Here is a 20,822-nt window from a genome sequence, read left to right on the forward strand (position 1 = left end):
CCTGTCTCCTCAATGTTTTCTATTTGATTGACTCCTTTTAAGAAGGATACATGCAAATATGCAGTCCAAAGTCACCAGTGCTGTGCTGTTCTCAGTCGTGTTTCACTCTTTGAGATCCCATGGACTGTAGCCCGCCAGGCTCCTCTGTCCATGAGATTTCCAGGCAAGAACACTGGAGTGGGCTGCCATTTCCTGCTCCAGGGGATCTTCCTGATCTGGGGATCAACCTGGAGTGTCTTGCATCTCCTGCACTGACAGGCAGATTCTTTACCATTGAACCACCTGGGAAGCCCAGTGCAAAATAGCAGTAGGTCATATAGTTGTTCCAGAAACAAAATAATTTCATTCAACCTTGTATTAGCTATAAATTCTAAATAAAACTTAATTCAGAAATTTAGAGCTTACTAGGTTAAAAATATAGAAATGTCTTTATCAGTAGCAATCAAATTCTTTCTCAGCTAAGGCCTTTGATTTTCCTCAGTTTTTCAAAGGGCTTCTTGAACTGAGTCTCAAAGTAAATAGCTTATCCCTTGGAATTTAAGTTCAGTTTGTTTAAGTATTAGGTTAAAGCTCTGGTTGTTTTGTCTAAGAAAATCCATCTTCTTGAGACAAAAGTAGCTTTCTTTGTTGGGGGTTGAGGTCTAGAGCTGCTATTATTTTTCCCTTTATAAACTTTTTAAAAATACTGAAAATCAAACAGGTAAAAAAATTAAGTTTTAAGGAAACTGAATTTTGAAAAATTTATGATACCACAGATGAGACTTTTTAATCCATTTTAATCATTAAAAACCTATCTAGTTCATTATGTAATTTCATAAATTCACAAAAAGAAATCATTCTTCTGAAACAGCTTATATTGAACCTAGTATATATGTACTCAATTTTTGTATTAAACTTTTATTACACCATATGAGTTCCTTTATAATATGCATTTCTCATTTACAGAAGATATGTGTAGAATCTATGTGAAAAAAATTTTATAATGATTATTGAAATTTGATAGTAAACACATATGATCAGATAGACTACTATCCTCTTTGAATATATATTCTGAAATATAAGTAAGCAACAGAGGAACTAATCAGAAAAGTACATCAAACAAATAACTGGTACTATCACACGTATGTTTCTCTTGCATTTTATAAAGAAGACATTTTTATACATTTCCAATCAGAAATGTGGTTTCCTGTGGGGCTTCCTATAGCTCACTTGGTAAAGAATCCACCTGCAATGCAGGAGACCCAGGTCTGATTCCTGGGTCTGGAAGATTCCCCTGGAGAAGGAAATGCAACCCACTCCAGTATTCTTGCCTGGAAAATCCCATGGTCAGAGGAGCCTGGTGGGCTAGAGTTCATGGGGTCACAAGAGTCACACATGACTTAGTGACTAAACCACCATCACTGTCCAACTAGTTTTAGAATATATTAGATTACTGATGACAGATACAAAAACTACTAATAAAGAACAGCTTCTTGGCTTTCAAAAAGAACATGGAACTTTTTCCCATATTTGCTTAACACAAATACCTAAGTCATTCTAAAATTTCCACCCAAAGTTGTTTTCTAGCTCTTATTGCAAATCCAGCTTCACCAAATGCAGTTATCCATTGAACTAGTGTTAACACACCAGATGCTAAACATATTTGCTATTCTTGAATTTTTAATATAATAACTATATCATGGTCGTCTCCATGCTCAAAAACTAGTTTGAAAGAGGAGAATTATAGTTAGTCAATATAACACTGTTATGTGTTATTTAATAAACATTACAAATGTTACTATACACATCATAAATATGGAGAAAAGAGAATAAATCAGCCAATTACTAAGCTATTCATTAATAGCTAGGTGGTGCTTTTAGTGATACATGACATATTCAAATATTTGGTTTAAAATTTTTAATGTCCCATCTAGAGGTTTGCCAAGAGCTTTGTTGTATTAGTAGACAATGATTAGTTAGCTGAATTTCTAATAGTTCTTACAATGCATCTTATATTTGAAAGAGTTAACTTTTCACAGTAAGCCAAATATTCATACATAATTATAACATTCAATGCAGTTTCAGGTTAGGCAATAGGCTCTCATGAAACATTTTCTACTTATTAGTACAAGGAAAGAACTTTTATGATATAGCTTTACTATCCTGGACTAGACAGCCCTTTTAAATTCTATTTTAACCTTAAAAAGTACTGCAAGGGAATAAAGCACAGAAGATCTGTTTTTATAAAAGTTGCTTTCCAAATAATTCAGTAGTATGCCGGAGGAAAAACACAGGAAACAAAGGCCGAGGAGGGACCCTACCATGATATGAAGAACCAGGAAAACCCAACCCAGTACATATATAAACGCTAAGCGCCTACACTATAAAGCAGGAGAAAGATAACATTCGGCAGCAAGAGAACCTTCGGGTATAAATATTCAGGGAGGCAGCAGGAGGCCAGGTGAGAGCAAACTGAGGAAGATGCATAACACTGCTGTGCGGGGATTCCGTTCAACATGAAGATTCTATGTCGAGCGGACCTAATGAGACAGCTGTCATTTTTAAATGATGGCCATAAATACCTTCACACAGCTTTTTCACATGTATCATCATATATCATCTATAAAACAACCGTATAAGTTAAATAGTTTCCAATTAGGTAACAACACGAGACAAATACATAATACTTGTATCTCATATAAACTACTAAAGAAGAAAAGTCAGTCTTCCTAGAAAGTTTCAGAGTCCTCAAAAGCAGAAAATATGTGGTTAACAGCACTGGTACAGTAAGTGTCTGAGTTTACATTTGCTTCAGAGCAAAAATACATGACTTTCCTTCCCCCTCTCGCCCACCCTATCTTCAGTTTTCCCTTAGTCATGCGACTCTACTTCCCTAGCATATGCTTTGTCTTTCTTTTCCTCCTCTATTTACACTCCTTATCTTCAGTTCAATACCAGTTTCCTCCTAAAAGGCTTCCCCAAGGAATCCATTCTCTATTTCTCTCTTCTCTGCATACCACAAAAAAAAAATCCTAAATCTAGATCTAAATTTCATTTGCCAATCAGTTGTTTGAAACCTGCGACAAAGTTTTATGTAAGAAAACTTGCTGTAAAATTTCTGGGTGTTTCATAAAAGCCTTTTAAATTCACAGCACAAATACTATTTGCAGAGAAAAGCCAACAGGAAATTGTTTTCATAACATTAAACAGTCTGTAACAAAAGCTAGCATTTGCTCAATTAGCAAAATTAAGGTCTGTATTGACTTTAATGGAGTTTTTTGGATGCTTTTTGGAAGGACCTTCAAAGTCTAAAAGCAGTGTGCCAAAAAAAAAAAAAAAAGGACAACATTGCAGGCTTGAGGTTGCTACCCTTAGAGAGGTCTGCATGCAAGGCTGGTCTCTAGAGGTCTTCTGGAAACTTTGATTGGGGAGGGTTCTTACCACTCACAAAAGCTCACTATACCTAAACTCTTTGTACACGCAACATGGTCTATGCTGAACACTTGTTTTCCTTCTAAAAGAGTGTGCCTGCATGACCAGCCCCCAGTAAAGACCTCAGGCACTGTGTCTCACACAAGCTTCCCTGGTGGAGGTTTTACATTTTTTTCTTCCAGTTTTATAGAGACATAATTGACATAGAACACTGTATAAGTTTAAGGTGTACAGCATAATGATTTGACTTATATACATCATGAAATTATCATAATAGTTTAGTGAATATTCAGCATCTCATACAGAAACAAAATTAAAGAAATAGAAGAGTTTTTCCTGGGATAAGTACTTTTAGGACTTCATTTATAACATAGAGCAGTACTAATTATATTTATCACGGTGTACATTACATCCCCAGTACTTATGCATCTTTAAAACTGGAAGTTTGTACCTTTTGATCACCTACATCCAATTCCTCCTTCCCTCCCCCTTACTTCTGGTAACCACAAATCTGATCTCTTTCTATGAGGTAATTTTTTTTAACTACAACAATACATTAGTTTCTCTTACACAACATAGTGATTTCATATTTCTATACATTTCAAAATGATCATCTGTCTCATCTCCTTCTTGCCTCCCCCACCCTTTCTCCCCTCTAGTAACCAACCACCTGTTTATTCTCTGTATCTATAATTCTATTTTGTTATGTTTATTTGTTTTGGTTTTAGACTCTACATATAAGTGAAATCATACAGTATTTGTCTTTCTCTGTCTTATTTCAGTTAGCACGATACCCTCTAGGTCCACTGATGTCTCAAATGGCAAGATTTAATTCTTTTTTACGGCTGAGTACTAGTACACTGTATCCACATCTCTATCCATTCATCTGTGGAGGGACACTTAGGTTGCTTCCATATCTTGGCTATTGTAAGTAATGCTACAATGAATAAGGAAGGGAGGTGGTGCTGGTGATAAAGAACCTGCCTGCCAATGCAGAGACATAAGAGACATGGGTTCGATCCCTAGGTTGGGAAGATCCCCTAGAGGAGGGCACGGCAACCCACTCCAGTATTCTTGCCTGGAGAATCCCGTAGACAGAGGAGCCTGGTGGGCTACGGCCCATTAGTGCACACGTGTTGGGTGTCTGTTGGTAGCCGTGGGCTCTCCTCTAGCTGCGGTGCACCAGGTTCCCTCGTGGTGGCGTCTTTGCTGCAGAGAAGCGGTTCCAGGGCACACAAGCTTCAGCAGTTGCGGTGTAAGGGCTCAGTGGTTGCGGCTTGCGGGCTCCAGAGCACAGGCTCAGCAACTGTGGGCTAAAGGCTGAGTCGCTCTATGCCAGGCGAGACCTCCTGGAACAGGGATCAGACCCATATCTCCCGCATTGGCAAGTGGCTTCTTCACCGCTCAACCACCAGGGAAGCCCCTATATCTTTTGGAATTACTCACAGCAGTGAATATGCCTATACCCTGGGCTCTGTGAATCCTTCCAGAAAATCACTGAATTTTCAAGTAGTCTTAGTACAGTAACCCAATACAGGCTGTTATTGTGTTTTCATCTCATTTCCACTAAATGTATGAATATTTCATCCTTAATACAAATAAACTAGTAACAGTATTCTGAGTCTTCTCATTTCTGATTAGGGTTGTTTGAGGTTCTCTGTATATAAAGGAATGAGCAAAAGAGGAAGATTAATAATAACGAAACCATGTTTAGAGGAGAAAAGTTCAATAAGATGTCAATATGTACATAAGAGGGGAAAAAATACTGCTTGAAACAGAATTAACTGATATGTGACTTGGGAAACGGGTCCAGAGTAAAGGGGGGAAAGGGAGGAAACTTGGAATATAACACTTCTATAAAGAAGGAAGAGGTGGTGGATGGAGACAGTGAGTCCAGTCATTACGTCCTTGCTGCCACGTTGGTGCAGAATGTCTCCATTCACTCCATAAATGCAGTGAAAATCAACGATTGACATCTGAAGTACATGTGGATGAGTACTTAGTAAAAACTTGTTTTATCAAGCTCAACTTTCTCATAAAACAGTATGGAGTCACCAAATTTTCAAAAAATTATGGATAAATGAGATAGCCTTTTCAAAGAAAAGCTTTTATTTAAAAACGAACAAAACACGTATTGACAAGATGCCTAAAAACATGTTAGGAACAAATACGAAATGGAAAGTCATGTATCAAAAAACCAGAACTTCAAAAATATCAAATAGGAGCAAACAAACTGTTACACGGGCAACTAATAAAGTAAAACAAAATAAAACAAAAAAGATCTTTAAAGCTAAAGGGGCATATTTTGAGATAAGAAAATTCTGACCACAAAAGAAAAACAGGGAAGTCTATGAAGCAGAGCATAAGAAGTGAGATAAATCAAAAAACAATTCAAGCCCTTACCAAGAGTCTTTAAACCAATAATAAAAAGTTCTTTAAATAAATCAAAAACAGGAAGTCAGATAGATTATAGCTGGTCCACTTAATCTTGGTAAAAATAAATGCACTCATGGGTGAAGAGTATATAGGGAAAGGTAATAATAAAATCACAATTTGTATAGAGCTTTACATTTTTCAGAGATCATTTATACACAATATCTCAGCTGAGTCTTACAACAACTCTGTTAAGAGGAACAAAGGTGTTAAAATCCTCTTTTAAAAGAGAAAAAAGGATATTCAGCTAAATGACTGCCTGATTCTAGATGAATTGATTCTAAAAGAAGACCTGACACGAGGACCCATATTTTTCTAATTCTTAAAACTGGAATTTCCTTCCCCCACCAATATATTTCAAAATGTGTCTCTCAGAAGTTGCCTTAGAGATGTATTTGGGGTGAACAGGAAACAGTTGAATAGAACTATCAGGCTCTAGCCAGAAATTTTAAAAGAATTTATCAGAGAGAAAATCAAAGTAGGAATTGTGTACCTTTCAGCTCAAATGTGTAACCCAGGAGCATAAGCAACACAGATGAACAACGTGATTATATATTGAGGGACCTGCTCATATGTTTTCCACATAAGATGTAGAAAGCTGGAAACAGCATCATGTCCAACCTTACAATAAAAAAGGCAGTTAATCTACAAAACTGTCAATTTCCTTGAACCCATCAGACAGCTCACCTAAATACAGACAGATACCTCTGAGGAGAAACATGATAGGGACATCAGATAACCTGAAGCAGAGACCACAGGGAATACAAACTGGAAAGGACCCAGCTAAAAATTCTAAATTGCTAAAGGCTGAGTGTCAGCTCGCGTAAGAATGCAGAATCCCTGAGATCCAGAAACGTCACGGGAAAGCTCATCTAGTCACAGACTCTTCTCCACATACCTCACAAGGTGCTCAAAAGAAAATCTAAGAGAAAGAAAGAGACTAGAGAGCCTCCCTCCGGTAGTAGACGAGGCGAGGAAAAGCAGCCACTGTGGGGCTGGGGGAGGGGGTGAAGCGCAAAGCCCCATTTAGCCCCCCCCTCTCCCCTAAAAAAGGTGACTTCCCTGGGGGCTCAGATGGTAAAGCTCTGCCTGCAATGCGGGAGACCTGGGTTCGATCCCTGGGTGGGGAAGATCCCCTGGAGATGGAAATGGCAACCCACTCCAGCATTCTAGCCTCGAAAATCCTGCAGAGAGAGGAGCCTAGTAGGCTACAGTCCATGGGGTTGCAAACAGTCGACACGACTGAGCAACTTCACTTTCACTTTTCCCCTAAGAAACAACAAAAACCAATGACCCTCAGGGCACAGGTGAAAACCCATTAAAAATGAAGGAAAAGAAGAGGGGGAAAGAACCCTCCACTGTGAAGAAGGGGTAGAAAAAAATTCTGAACTAAGACTACTCACGATCCTCTACCGCTGGGACAGGACAGGACTGCTCACAGTGGGACACTCTCGAGACCCAGGGAAACAAGCCCTGCCTAACGGGCCGAATCAGAGCAACAGAAAGCACCATCCTCTGTTTAATATTACCAGGCTGGTAAGCATCTAGTAACAAGCAACGTGGTCAACTTCTAGGCAAGGTGCCAGATAATAAAACCCTCTTCAAAGCTCAGAAGCAAACAGGGGACTTAGAGCTAAAGGCAGACCAGACACTGAATAAAACTCCTAAGCAAACCAGCCTCCATTCTGAGCACAAAGTAATGCTGGAGAAATCTGAAGTCTGTGGTACACTGACACCAAAGCAAAATCAAAATCCAAATCCAGCTCAGTCCCTGACTAGATTAACCTAACTGCTTTTCCCACACTTAAAAGGACTACAAAAAGAACAGATCTGTCATTTTGCAACATGAATAAAATTTACCTTAGCCTCTACTGTCCTACACAAGATGCTCAGCTTTCAACAACAAAAATACAAGATATATAAAAAAAGAATAAAAAAGACACACATCAACAAAGAAACAGAAATAAACATTGATACGGCAATGTTATTGGAATTATCAGGCAGAAAATTTTAAACATCTAAGATTAATATGCCAGAGGCTCTAGTGGCAAAGATGGACCACAAGCATGAATAAATGGAAAATTTCAATAGAAAAAAGATGGAAATTAGGTAAGACAATCAAGTTAAAATGCTAGAAATAAAAACTCTAGTAATAGAGATGAGGACTGCCTTTGACAAATTCATCATTCAATTCAACACAGTGAAGAAAGCATCAGTGAACCTGAAAGTAAGTCAATAAAAAGTACTCAAACTGAAACACAAAATAAAAAGAAATAAAAAAGGGAACAGATGATTTAAGAGCTATGGGACAATACCAGTTTAACATATCTACAAGAAGAGAAAAAGCAAAGATGGAAAAAATACTTGAGAATACAATAAATGAGAATTTTTTCCAAAACTGATAAAAGACAACAAAACATAGATCCAACCAGCCCAGAAAATATCATGAGGATAAACATTCTACACAGACACATCACATTCAAATCCCAAGATAACGAGAAAACCTTGAAGGCATCCAGAAATAAAAAGACATATTACATATAGAGGAACAATGACTGGAAGTACAATAAACATCTCATCATAACTTAGCATATACAAGACAATGGACCAGTAATTTGGACAGAAGCATCAAATGTCATGGAGCACAGACAAGTCCTGCCTACTATACACCCTTTCCAAGTTCTTCAACCAAGGACCTGTAAGTTTGCTTTACACCATTATTTTGGGGGGTAATTTAGTCACACAGACACAGGAAGTAGAATAGAGATCTACATACAAATCCCTGCCTTGACCTTTGTTCCCTCTATATTGATACCTGAGTGGACTTCTTTTAAAAACACAAATCTGATCAATGTTTTTCCCTCTGTAAAGTAAAAATTCCCATCAGCTGCAATTTTCCCTCAGAGAAAATCATAACTTCTTAACTGGGTCTTCAAAATCTTCTCTGATCTGGTCCCTTTCTACGGATCCAGTCTCATTTCTCAGCATTCCCCCTCATACCTTTTGTTCTAGCCACATCAAACTACAAGAAATCTCTTAAGATTGGATACTTAGCTTTACTTCTGTATTGGTTTATGATTTATCAAAATTCGAGAGGCTCCCTTCTGAGCCAAACCCTACCTTGATTCTTAATAACTAAAATCATTATCCCCATCCCACCAAAAATGCAAAGAAATCGGACTCTGCCTTTATTCTCCAGACGTATGTGATACTAAGCAGTAACATGTGCTTACTCTTCTGAGGAAAGTAACAGTCTTAAAAAGTCCAGAACCCTATAGCAGTGTTGGCATTTGGAAATGCATAATAGAGTACTTGAAACCTGATACCTGAAATTTAGCCTCTGCCAGTAGGACAATTCTCTGGAGAGAGGGAAAAATGAAGAATGCCACATCTCTTTTTTTCCCCAGGCCCAAAGTTGTAGGCTAATGATGCTAGACAATCATAGGTCCCGTACATCATTAGGTAAAAAGTTCAGTGGTGAGTCCAGCCACATCATTTTTACTTTCTTTAGGACTGAAAAGGACAAGTTTCTATTTTTTACCTTATCCTTCAAAAAAAAAAACTCTAACAAAAACAAGCACATTTTTCTAAACCAAAAGGCCTTTGCAGAGGGATTTTGAAGATATTATGTATTTTGTTATCTAACTTCTGGGAGAAGTCAGAGAGACCCTCCCAGCTGCGTGCTTAGAAACCACAGGCAGCGGCCACAGTCTACCGATTCCACAGGGAGAGGCAGGAAGAGAAGGGAGGAGCGGAGGGGAGGGAGAGAGAGGGCCAGCGAGGCAGGGAGGAGGGAGAGAGACCGGGCAGACCGGGAGAAGCGGGGAGGGACGTGGGGGCAACGAAGTCTGAGAACGTCTGCCTCGGAGAGCATTTTTACCAGGGACAAAAGTCTGCACATGCTGCTCCCTCTGTCTAGAACAGCCTTCCTTCAGTGAATTTTTCACTCAACTCATTCCAAAGCTCTCTGTCAAAACGCAGCTCGACATCTCTGCCTTTCAACAGTCATCAAATACCTACCGCGGGCCCACTCCACTCTGGCAATTAGAGGAGAGGTCGTGGGGACACAGACAGGGTTAGGGCTGCAATTTTCCCGCACTCACAGAGGAGCCTAACGAATTCCAACCTCCTCCTCCTCCTGGAAGCCTTCTCTCACTTGTGAAGGCCGAGTTTAAAGCCCACGACCTGAATGTTTCCACAGTGCGTGGGTGCTAAGCCACCTCAGTCATGTCTGACTCTCTGCGACCCCAAGGACCATAGCCCACCAGACTTCTCTGTTCATGGGATTCTCCAGGTAAGAATTCCAGGATTATTTTTCTGTCAGAGCTCATTTTATTATAATCATCTGTCAACTAGTCTCTTCTATTAGAAGCTCATTAAGGGCTGGAACTCTATCCCTTCAAGACCTAGACTTTTGTTTGCCAAGGTCAATAAATAAAATTTTAATTAAAGAAGGAATAAAATAAAAGAGTGGTTTGAGATGGTCTGACTGCCTTCTTAAAAATAAAAGATGTAGATTAGATGCTAAAAATGAGATAAATCACAAATAATAATAATTTTAAAATTTCTATCTGTGGGTCACTCATAACGTATATCATACACTAAAGCTCTACAAAGTTAAAGATCCTGCACATATCTTAATTAAAAAATAAAATTCACACCAATGTTTCATAATACTTGTGGCATTGTTATAAATAATCATAGAAAAAACTGTAAGGAAGAGGTGAGTACATGAGACAGGAAAAAAAGGAGGGAGAAAACAAATAATTTGATAATCAAAAAATTTTAAAGGATGACACTAAATTCCTTATAACTTACTTTGCCTGTATTTCTTACCACAGCAACAGAACACTACAGTAGAATAGATAATGTAGCACAGAAAAGCAATGCTTTCCTTTAGGAATGCTTTCTTTATAACTCTTCATACTTGGTTACCTTTGACTGAATACACTGAACAATAAAGAATAAAAATATCACTATGTAGGCTATACATTTTTTTAAAATACAAAAGCAAAGTCCTTACACTGTTGTCCAATCTATCTATACAACTGACCACATGCAAATGATGCACTTATATCACTGTTTTAAGCCATCTCTGGATAGCAGTGAAAAATAGTAAGTGCAGTTAAAGTAGTCTTTATTGGTATAATAGTTATTTCATTAACAGAAAAATTCTGAACTTGGAAAAATCAACCTTATATATTTCTAAATTGAGGCCTCTGTTGATAATTTCCATAGATCCAATTCAATAAGATGATCCTATATATATTATATATTCATTTTTCAAAGGGTATCTGCATTTATAACATGAGCTAATGCTGTAACCAATCCATCTGGCAGGATGAGAAACAGACTGGGGAGGGAGGTGTAGCTAGACAAGAGCAACAGGAGGAATTCTTCCGGCTATGTACCTTGACTATGGTGGTGGATACAGGAACCTACAAATGATAAAACTCACACAAAACTAGATACACACACGCTGCTGCAGCTGCTGCTGCTGCTGAGTCATATCTGACTCTTCAAGACCTCACACACACACACACACACACACACACACACACACACACGTGAGCACAAGAAAAACTGGGGAAATCTGAATTAGATTGGTGGATTCCATCAAGATGCTGGAATCAAAAGACTACAGGAAACAAGAGTACTTCCAGTGAGTGACTAGGTGCTGATCAAGGTACTGACTAGTTACAGGTATTCTGCTGAAAATCAAACCTAGTTATTGTACTAGCATTTTGCAAGATGTTACCACCAGGAGAAACTAAGGGAACACGGAATGTACAATAATACAAATGCATTTGTATTCTTACAACTGCATGTGAATCTATAATTATCAAAAAAGTTTAAAAAACTCAATCTGGCACAATCCACCCAATTTTCACAATTCACATTCCAACACAAGACACACTCACTCCCTTCCCCACAATCCTCAGACATCTCTTAATAATTACAGCACTAGTTCAAAATTCAGGAGCTAATAATCTAAATCAGATCAATATTCAAATGGTGTTCTTGGGTACTGCATCTTGACTACAATTCTTCTCAATACAAAGACCTGTGGACTGAAGAGACTAGTTCGTTACCTCCCACACATGCAAGATATCCAGCTTTCCAGGCCAGAATAATCACAAGAGATTTCCATTCAAAAAGGGAGGAGAGGAAGTAGAGTCTAGGAGGCGTGTAAATGTCACTGGTCTATAAAAATTCTAATATCCACAGGATCCATGTAACCAGAACCTTCATGAGACCCAGGTCCCATTCAGTGGGAGTATTTCTCTGTGTTCTGGGTTCTGCTCTCTTGATTCTACCATCTGAGTCACATTTCCTCTTCCATAAAAAAGAAGCCCGTGTTTGTAAAACTTCTCTCTCAGCTTTCTTCCTGCCTACAGGGACCTAAAAGTCTCTTCATTTTGTGTCGCTTCATTCCAAGTCTAGGCTCATATAAATCTTTTTAAAATTTTATAGGCTTCTTTTGAATCAATTTATGAATCCATTCATTCAGGCAAAAGCCATGACACAGATCGCACTGAAGTAAGTCATTCTCAGCCTTGGGCCCTCTGTGAGGCGGCTGCAGGACAAAGCCCATGGATTCTTAGAAGCCCTTTCGTTTAACAGACAGGAACTAGGAGGCAAGGCCTCAAAGACACTTGGGGAGCCTTTTTGTGTGTCTGAAAGAGTCCATGAGGACTACCTCAAATATTTCTGAGATTTTGTAAAGATATTACAGTTGCACCTTAGTTTCATTTTTGCCTTTAGACCACATTTTCCTAACTTCATTCTGGATGTGATCTTTGTTTTGAGGCTCTTTCTTACTTTGAGAACCCTCGGCAGCTTGGAAAACTGTCCTGAACCCTTTATATTTCCTCCAAATTGTTGAAAACAAGAATTCATTTTTTTTAGCTCATTTTCCTCCATCCATATCTCATGAGATATAGCTAAAAGAAACAGTTGACAACAATTTAGACATTCTGCCTAGAAATCTCCTTTGCAAGATCAGTTCACTAAGTATATTTCCTATTTTCCATGATACCCTGGGTGACAGTTTTGCTTAACTTTCTGCCACTAGATAATAAAGGTCGTATTTCCAGCTTCAAATACCATTGTTATCACTCTCTTTCTTTTTTTTTTTATTTTTATTTTTTTTTCCATTTATTTTTATTAGTTGGAGGCTAATGACTTTACATCATTACAGTAGTTTTTGTCATACATTGAAATGAATTAGCCATGGATTTACATGTATTCCCCATCCCGGTCCCCCCTCCCACCTCCCTCTCCACCCGATCCCTCTGGGTCTTCCCAGTGCACCAGGCCCGAGCACTTGTCTCATGCACCCAACCTGGGCTGGTGATCTGTTTCACCCTAGATAATATACATGTTTCGATGCTGTTCTCTTGAAACATCCCACCCTCGCCTTCTCCCAGAGTCCACAAGTCAGTTCTATACATCTGAGTCTCTTTTTCTGTTTTGCATATAGGGTTATCGTCACCATCTTTCTAAATTCCATATATATGTGTTAGTATACTGTAATGGTCTTTATCTTTCTGGCTTACTTCGCTCTGTATAATGGGCTCCAGTTTCATCCATCTCATTAGAACTGATTCAAATGAATTCTTTTTAATGGCTGAGTAATATTCCATGGTGTATATGTACCACAGCTTCCTCATCCATTCGTCTGCTGATGGGCATCTGGGTTGCTTCCATGTCCTGGCTATTATAAACAGTGCTGCGATGAACATTGGGGTGCACGTGTCTCTTTCAGATCTGGTTTCCTTGGTGTGTATGCCCAGAAGTGGGATTGCTGGGTCATATTGCAGTTCTATTTCCAGCTTTTTAAGAAATCTCCACACTGTTTTCCATAGTGGCTGTACTAATTTGCATTCCCACCAACAGTGTAAGAGGGTTCCCTTTTCTCCACACCCTCTCCAGCATTTATTGCTTGTAGACTTTTGGATAGCAGCCATCCTGACTGGTGTATAATGGTACCTCATTGTGGTTTTGATTTGCATTTCTCTGATAATGAGTATCACTCTCTTTCAAGCCCTCACCAGCCATCACCATGAATCCCCTCCAGGTTTCATCCATTGGCTGCTCCCATGTACTTTTCAGCTTTTGTTACAGCAGCATTCTGTATCAGAACGTACCAAATTACACTCTGATTATCTACTGCTGCTCCATCCCTGGGTTGAGAAGATCCCCTGGAGAAGGGAATGGCAACCTACTCTAGTATTTTTGCCTGGGAAATCCCACGGACAGAGGAGCCTGTCAAGCTACAGTTCATGGGGTTGCAAAGAGATGGACACAACTGAGCACCTAACACTTTCACTTCATTTATCTACTGCTGTATAACAAACCAAACTCGGTAGCCAGTAAATAAATAACACTTTTTATTTATTATTCACGCTTGTGCGTTCTGCACTTCAGGACCTTGGGCTGTGAGTAGCAGAAACGGCTATGTGTTCAGACTCTAAGATACTTGGACCTCAGCTACAAAGATGCAAACAGCTAAAATTAAACTCTAAATATCTATCAGAAAAAAACATGGTAAATCAGCTTGCAAAATCTTGCTTATATCTTTAATAAGCAGGGTAAGCTCAATGTGGTCACAAGGTTATCATGCTTTCAACCCCAGCTAAAATGGCAACAAAGGCCTTAAAAATGAAATGCTTTGATTATAAGACAAAACTAAATAAATCTTAACCGATTTAAAATTCAAATATTTCATACAGATAGGCACTGATGATCAGATTTTTTTAATGACATCACTGACCATGTAAAATCTTTTAAGATACATGTTATTTTCCACTGAAAATGAAAATATTATTTGAGAAATCTCATGGCAATTCTTTCAAGATTTCAATATGATATAAATTTACTTTTAATATTTTGGACCAGTTTGATTAAAGAGAATTTTTTCCTCCACTTAAAATGAAGTAAAGAGGTATCAAGAACTCATGAGATAATAATTTAAATTATTTTTTAATAAATCTGAACAATGTTTACATATTTAAATTGAAGAGTTTTTGTTTTCATTAGATCACTTGTCCAATACCTAAATTAATCTCTGATTCTCAGAACCTTCCTTAATATTAATGTCTTATTTTTTCCTTTCTGGTTCATTATATAGAGCTGAATCATGGAAAATTTATTTTATTAAGTAGAATTTTATATTTCTTACTCTTTATTTTAAAAGTTGATCTTCAGCATGATTAAAAAAAAAAAAACCCTCTTTCTTTTTAAATAAAATTTACAGAAATAAAAGTCTAAACTGAATTACTATTTACCCTCCTGAATTTAACTCTGATTCAATTCATTGACTCTCTCCAAAAGAGAGATGGGGAGAGCAGCACCACACAGCAGATTAAGTAACTACCTACTTATATTTACTCGAGGGAAAAAATACACACATTTTCTCTACAAATATTGACAGACAAGATCTATTATTCATTTTTTAGACTGCTAATTAACTCCCATTATTAGTAAAAATAAGTAGGTTTACAGAAATCACAGTTGAACCAAAAAAATCCCTAAAGTTTTGTTTAATCTAAATCAATCAACTCTAGTTCTCTAAGCACCTCCCTTTATTGCTTGTCTAGACTATGCCAAAGCCTTGGACTGTGTGGATCACAACAAACTGTGGAAAATTCTTCAAGAGATGGGAATACCAGACCACGTGACCTGCCTCCTGAGAAATCTGTATGCAGGTCAAGAAGCAAGAGTTAGAACTGGACATGGAACAACAGACTGGTTCCAAATAGGGAAAGGAGTATGTCAAAACTGCATACTGTCACCCTGCTTATTTAACTTATGTGCAGAGTACATCATGTGAAATACTGGGCTGGGATGAAGCACAAGCTGGAATCAAGACTGCCAGGAGAAATATCAATAACCTCAGATATGCAGATGACACTACCCTTATGGCAGAAAGCGAAGAACTAAAGAGCCTCTTGATGAAAGTAAAAGAGGAGAGTGAAAAAGGTGGCTTAAAACTCAACATTCAGAAAATTAAGATCATGGCATCTGGTTCCATCACTTCATGGCAAACAGATAGGGAAACAATGGAAACAGTGACAGACTTATTTTGGGGGGCTCCAAAAATCTCTGCAGATGGTAACTGCACCCATGAAATGAAAAGACACTTGTGTCTTGGAAGAAAAGCTATGACCAACCTAGATAGCATATTAATTAGCAGAGACATTACTTTGCTGACAAAGGTCCCTCTAGTCAAAGATATGGTTTTTCCTGTATGGAAAGCTACAGATGTGAGAGTTGGACCATAAAGAAAGCTGAGCGCTGAAGAATTGATGCTTCTGAACTGTGGTGTTAGAGAAGACTCTTGAGAGTCCCTTGGACTGCAAGGAGATCAAACCAGTCAATCCTAAAGGAAATTGGTCCTGAATATTCATTGGAAGGACTGATGCTGAAGCTGAAACTGCAATATTTTGGCCACCTGATGCAAACAACTGACTCACTAAAAAAGACCCTGATGCTGGGAAAGACTGAAGGCAAGAGGAGAAGAGGACAGAGGATGAGATGGTTGAATGGCATGACCAACTCAATGGACATGAGTTTGAGCAAGTTCCAGGAGCTGGTGCTGGGACAGGGAAGCCTGGTATGCTGCAGTCCAAGGGGTCGCAAAGAGTCAGACACAACTGAACGACTGAACTGAACTGAATTGAGTCTTCTGATATGCATAAGGAAAACATGGGGTGCTGTTTGTTCCTGATAGATACTAACAGCCCATGAAAATTACATGTACATTTAAATTACAGAAAACTATATATAATTATCACTTCTTAAACTTCCTAAACTAAGGGGAAACAATCCTTCTGGTTTTTTTACTATTTTAAAGAAAACTACTGAGATAATTGTTTTGTTTCCATTCAATCTTACTGTTACCTTAACTCCATGAAAATTTTTTTAAAAAAGAAGAAAGGCAAAATATTTTAATCACACTGTTTAAGTGAAAAGTAAATTGGTTAGAGCACTGATACACAATCTTATATTTTATCTTTTAATGTAGTTGATATATAATATTATGGAAGTTATGGTATACAACTCAGCCATAAAAAAGAATGATATTGTGTCATTTGCAACAATATAGATGGACTTGGAGGGTATTATGTTAAGTGAAATAAGTCAGACAGAGAAAGACAAATACTGCATGATATCACTTATATGTGGAATTTACAAAATAAGGCAACCTCATATTTTAAATTGATAAAGTAGACAATTTATGAAGGTCACAGTAATTAGGAAAGTCCTCACTAAAGAGGCAGAATGAGACTTTTATCCTAAATGACAGGAGAGCTTGCAAAGGCAGAAGCAAGAATATTATAAGATGAAAGCCTACCTTTTCCCTCTGATGGAAACTGTTAAAGCTGACCACTGTTCAACAGAATTTAAATTTGAGAAAGGAGGCTGAGAGCTTATTCAGATAGTATCTGAAAAACTGATCTGAGCAAGTGGGTCCCTGAGCAAGGGAACCAATCATTTTTGTTCTAGAAATGAACATTTCTCAGATAAGACAGAAGAACTCTGTACATGATCCAACTGGATGCACAACTTCGACATAAGAAAATACAGGAATGGGCTAAAATTAACTGAAAGGAGCTATAGTAACAAAAAGCAGAAAGCTTCCCTCACAATAATGCCTGATGTTAAATCTCATTGGCAATGAAGAAACTAAACCTAAACATTCATTAAGAACACAAAAGCTTAGTTAGTTACTCTCAAAGGTAGTATTAGCCTGAAAATCCCAGCAAGTAGGCAAGATGATGGAAAATAAAGCATTAAAAGGCAGCAGAAGACCCAGGAGGAGAACCTTTGAGGGTCACCTAGGAAAGCACCATACCTATTTATTCTGCCCTTTCAGAAAGACCTCTTGGAAAGGGAGAGGTTTCCAAGGATACCACAAGTTCTAAAGAACCAGGCACTGGTGTCAGCTCAATCCTTGCTTTGAACTTCAAGAATGAGCTCTCATTCAGTCAAGAGAGGAGAATAATTCCCATATAAGGGATTTAAAATACCCCTATCCACTCCACCTTTCCAACAACTCCTTAAATAAATAAATAAATAAGCAGGAATGTGGTTTTGGAGGTAAAACCAGGTAAGTTCTATTTATTTTTCAAACAAAATCTTGCTAAGATTCCAAAGTCTCTGCAAACTCCCTGGTGTCTGCTTTGTTACTTCCTGTATGTCTCCGTAGTGAATAAAATGAAAATTCTAGACATAAAGAAAGAGAGAAGGCACTGTGGGAGAAAAAAATTGACAAAGGAAAATGGGAAGAAAAAGTCAAAGGTTATACTCAAGGTCTGGAAAAGACAGAAGAGTATGCAGGCAGGTGGCCTGTGATGGAACAGGTCTCCAGATTTAACTTACAAGTTTCCAGTGTTTCTTCATGGGGATATTGCAGGTCAGAGCAAAGAGGAAGTTAGTTTGGTTATGTAGTTATGTGTTGATGAAAAATGCATATGGAAATTATGCCCATAATTTCTAATACATATTAAATTAAGATATACTATTGTAAGCAATAAAGGAGTTATTAATGTCTAAAGACATTCCCCCATTCCCTTTATGTATTTGAGCTTTTGTCTATAATAAAAAATTATAATTTCAGTTTTGAAATATTTTTCTTCATTTTCTCTTTTCATCTCTCTCTTAGGGCTGACAAAGAAATGATGATGATCAGGAAGAGGGATAAGGTGATAAACAGGGTAATTATCAAAGGAAAGAAAGAAGAAATACCAAATGGATCACCTATGAGTAGCAGTACAAAGTTTCCATGGAAGTTGGGACACTTAGTATAGAAACAGATGCTAGGAGTTCCCTAGTGGTGCAGTGGATAAGAGTCCTCCGGCTAATGCAAGAGACACGGGTTTGATCCCTGATCCAGGAAGATTCCACGTGCTGCGGAGCAACGAAGCCCATGGGCCACAACTACTGAGCCTGTGCTCTAGAGCCTGTGAGCTGCAACTACTAAAGTCCACGCACCTAGAGAAAGGGCGCCCCAACAAGAGAAGCCCCCACAATGAGAAGTCCACACACTGCAACAAGAGTGGCGTCCACTCGGCACAACTAGAGAAAGCTTGTGCAAAGCAACAAAGATCCAGTACAGCCAAAACATTAAAAAAAAAAAAAAAGAAGAAGTACTAAAAGAAGAAACAGCATGCCTGAAGAATGCATATTCTTTCATCAAATACTGAGTACTAATTAAGTACAAGCCACTGGACCACCAAGTGGAATGGGATGGATTTTTACAGTCTTCATGTATGCTTACCTCCTAAGGTATGAGCATTTTTACTGATCTTTATTTAACAGGCAAGTCAACACATGTTTACTAAAGCAAAGTTGCAAACAAAGAAGGCAGGCTAATACACTGGGGTTTCCCTACCTATTAATCTGTTTAAAAAACTTCTGGAAAAAGCCATGGATCATTTAAGTCCACTTAGTTCTTCTCCAAACTTGAATCTACTTTCTCCCCTTCACAATACATGACTGCTTTCTAAAATGAAATTGTAGCCTATAAAAATCATCCAGGCATTTGACACAGTAGGAGCCTCGCGTCTTGCTTCAAAAACCATAAACAACTTTTGAATATCTTAGGAACTCAAGATAGAACCTTAACACGAACACATTGTATTAGCTGCTCTAGGATAGAGCATTCACATTGGACACATCCAGCAACAGGGAACAGATCTGGTGAATTTACTGGGTTAAAGCACACACCAGTCAAGCCATCAAAGCCTGACTAGCTAGTGTGATAAGCGTTCACCTCTCATTATATCGTATTTTTCCCCTGTCTTAACGCTAGCCTCTTCCTTTCTGTCACCTACTAAAGGTATTTCTTTCCAAAGTTCTATCACCAGGACTCTATTCTTATTTTACCCTTATTCCCTCATTAACTTAACGCAACATTTAAAACTGAAACTTCTTTTTCCTTCCAAATTTCAGATTTCTGATAACAGTATCACAAGTCTCAGTTAATCAGTCATGTTATTTTTAAGTAATTTTACAAAATATTTTTAAAATTTCTTTCTTCCTCAATGCTTACAACTAGACAATCTCAACTTTTTAATTCTTCATTTTCATTCTTAATTTTGCATTTCATTTGCCACCACCCTCATTCAAGGGCTTTTCAGCTGACATCAAGACTATTAGGATGCCTCCTCACAGTCTTTGCCATTAGCCCTTTCCCTTTTTCAGCTCCTCTTACACATGTCCTCAGATTAGCTGCCCTAAAATAGAATTTACTATTTTCTGAATATGCTTTTAAAAAAATGACTCGAGTACAGACAGAACAAAACTTTCATCCACAACAGTAGAAAAAGTACTCAATGAAAATTTGGAAAACTTGAGTTTTCCCAGCTAAACTTCACTCCATTTTTAAACAATGGCATACCATATCCTTTATGTCTTTAAAGACTCTGATGCTGGAAAAGATTGAAGGCAGAAGGAGAAGGGGATGACAGAATATGAGATGGTTGGATGGCATCACTAACTCGATGGACATGAGTTTGAGCAAGCTCCAGGAAATGGGGATTGACAGGGAAGCCTGGTGTGCTGCAGTCCATGGGGTCGCAAAGATTCAAACACAACTGAGTGAAAGATATCGGCTCTGGGTATGTACCCAGTTTTTTATGTCTTGTAAACAGATAATAGTAAAATAACTAGGTCAGGCCAAATAAGCAGTTTTCAACCTTTTTTAAAGTCTTTGATTGTAAAAGGAGATTCAAAGAAGATTCATTTAGAGGTGAAAAGATAAACCTCAGAACAGGAGAAAACATTTGCAAACAAAGAAACTTACAAAGGATTACTCTCCAAAATATACAAACAGCCCATGAAGCTCAATATTAAAAAAGCAAACAACCCAATCAAAGAGTAGGCAGAATACCTAAACAGACATTTATACAAAGAAGACATACAGATGGCCAACAAACACATAAAAAGATGTTCAACATTGCTAATTATTA

The 20,822-nt window shown here is 38.0% G+C and overlaps 1 protein-coding gene across 4 annotated transcripts in view; it reads right to left on the minus strand.

Moving 5' to 3' along the window:
- Positions 1–20,822, minus strand: part of SSBP2 (single stranded DNA binding protein 2) — a 295,979-nt gene that overhangs the window by 163,988 nt on the left and 111,169 nt on the right. The gene's annotated exons all lie outside the window — the stretch shown is intronic.

This window comes from Odocoileus virginianus, chromosome 3 (assembly GCF_023699985.2).
Source record: "Odocoileus virginianus isolate 20LAN1187 ecotype Illinois chromosome 3, Ovbor_1.2, whole genome shotgun sequence".
NCBI lineage: Eukaryota > Metazoa > Chordata > Mammalia > Artiodactyla > Cervidae > Odocoileus > Odocoileus virginianus.